Here is a 2,717-nt window from a genome sequence, read left to right on the forward strand (position 1 = left end):
ATATATATATATATATATATATACCATGGTATGAAAACCATGGTATATTGATATATATATATATATATATATATATATATATATATATATATATATATATATATATATATATATATATATATATAGGGAGGGATCAATATACCATGGTTTTCATACCATGGTTTATACCATAGCCCACAACTTCACCCACAAGATGAACTAGAACCTAATTTTTTGTGGATGTGTCCAACAAATCTTGAATATCACCTCCACAAAATTTCAACTCATTTGATGATATTTAACAATGTCAAAAGATGATTGCAAAATCGAAAAATTGGAGTCGTTAAAAACAATTTAAAGTTGTCAACAATTTTTAATTAGGTTAGAGATTTCCAAATGAGCCGAATTTTTGTGGAAAATCTATCCATAGTTAGGAGATCATATCCACAAAATATTAGCTTTTAACTCATCTTGTAAAAGAGCGTGGTATAAACCATGGTATAAAAAACCATGGTAAGCAGATCCCTCCCATATATATATATATATATATATATATATATGATACTTAGAACTTAGAGGAGATACTAATCTGGTAATTTGATTTTGTCATGCACGGTTGTAGAATAGTTTTGATTTTGTTACTCACAAAACTTTGAAGGAAATAAAATGCATATTGTGAAATCTAATTCGACCAATACATCATGCATTTGAAATGATTTATTACTTTGTTAAACACTTCCAATGATATATTTTTAATCATCCATAGATGTTCGAAAATCTCATGTAATAAAATATTTAATTTAGTGAAGAATCTTTGAGTGAAACACTTTATCATAGCTTTGAATGAATATCATAGGATCTACTTCTTATGTATTAGAGGTCTTGTCATGTCTAATGAAATGTGGTCTTTTACAGCAGATGAAACATGAGTCCTTCTAGCGTAACACGTTGTTTTACCATAAAATGTAACACAAGCCAATAAAGGCCAAATATTGTAGTGTATAATTGAGATGCAAAATAAGGTTGTGATAATTGATAGAATGTGGACCAAGCTTCTATCCTCAACCAACCAGCCAAAGATGAAGAGGATAACCCTTTTGCCCAATTAACCAACCTATAAAATTTATTATGATTTTTGGGGGGCTTTGGTTTTAGGTTACCCAACCTTGAATCTGTTTGGTTACCAATTTCAGCTAGTTTAATGATGCAGGTTGCAAGTACATTTGTTCTTGTTGTATATACATGTCAGCTTATTATTTCAAACATTAGTTCAAACTTCAAAGTACTAGCTGGGGTAAGTCACTTATTATTTCTTGCCTCTAATTGATAAGGTTGTACCTCTATAAAAATCCTTCCTCCTACTCCGATCACACCAATATTTCTTACTTTTCTGGCTTGGTCTTGGTCTTGCACCCCCTGAAGTTCTAGGTGATTAAATTATTTGTTGTTTCATCAACATCTTGAACCTTCTATGATATTAATTAAATTTGTGCCTTTAATTAGCAAAATTTCACATGCAATGCAAGGAGTGAAATGCTATTAGTTATTTAACAAATATGTTCAAGTTTCCATGTTAAGCTTTGTTTTGTGAATCATTGGAATGGTTGTTACAGGTCGATAATCAGCTTCATTTTCATATCTCCAAGTGTTTTTATTTATTGATAGTGAAGTTGGTATTGTACCAAATCAACTCTGTTCTTCATTTCGAAGTCTACTGGTGGGCTTTGTTGAGGACGGACTGGGTTGAATTCTGGATCTAGCTAGACAAGCATAAGCAATAATTTGTTCAGTTCTTGTATTCCAAATGGTTTCATGCATTCTAGTTCGATGGAGGCGACTTCAGCTAAGAACATTCCCAATGCCAGCAACAACTTGTTACCTCTACGTAGGCGCCACATAAGACTATTTCCCCTCATAGTATTTTCTTGGTGAGAAGCTACTAGGATTTACCCAAGGCGAATGTGACTTTAAATTTCGGATGGATTGTTTTATTCCATCTGAATGTAAAAAATGAAAAAATATCGAAAAAAACACGTTGGACGTAATGAAACATCCCGTCTGAAAGAAAAAAAAATGAAAAAAGTCGAGAAAACTTGCAGGACAGAATAAAATATCCTGTCCGAAAAAAAAATGATAAAAAATCGAAAAAACACGCGAAACAGAATAAAAGGTTCCGCCCGAAGATCACAAGTCGGTAACATATCATTCTCGAGATATGCTGCAGTTAGTTAATTAGCTAAATGTGTGATTTTTCCGAGCAGAAATTCCCTAGTGTCAGCGCCTTTAACCAACTTAGAATGATTTCGTTGTATCCACATTTCTAACATCAGCAACACCGCAACTCAGCTATTATACCTGAGATTTTGATATTTGAACTACCCGACACTATATATTCATCTACCCATTTTAGAAGATACCAATCAGAGCTATCCATTTGAATTCCCATAGATGTAGCAAACCATCGCGGTCAAGACCAAGTGCAATGTGAAAACGATGTTTAGGAGTTTTAGTATGATGAGTGTTGGAGTTATCCCTCACATGAGGAAGAGGAGAGAAATCGGTTGAATTCTGCGTGGAAAAGGCTGAGTGCGCACGTGCTCGGATTGGTCTTGCCCACAAGCGCGCCCGCCCTCATGTTACTGGATTTTTTAGTTCGAGGAAAAATCATAGAGCGTGCGCGCTCGATTTTGCCTGGACAAGGGCGTGCCCACGCTCATGTCTAATTTCGTAGTTTCTAT

The sequence above is a fragment of the Coptis chinensis genome, chromosome 3, assembly GCF_015680905.1.
Source record: "Coptis chinensis isolate HL-2020 chromosome 3, ASM1568090v1, whole genome shotgun sequence".
Lineage (NCBI taxonomy): Eukaryota > Viridiplantae > Streptophyta > Magnoliopsida > Ranunculales > Ranunculaceae > Coptis > Coptis chinensis.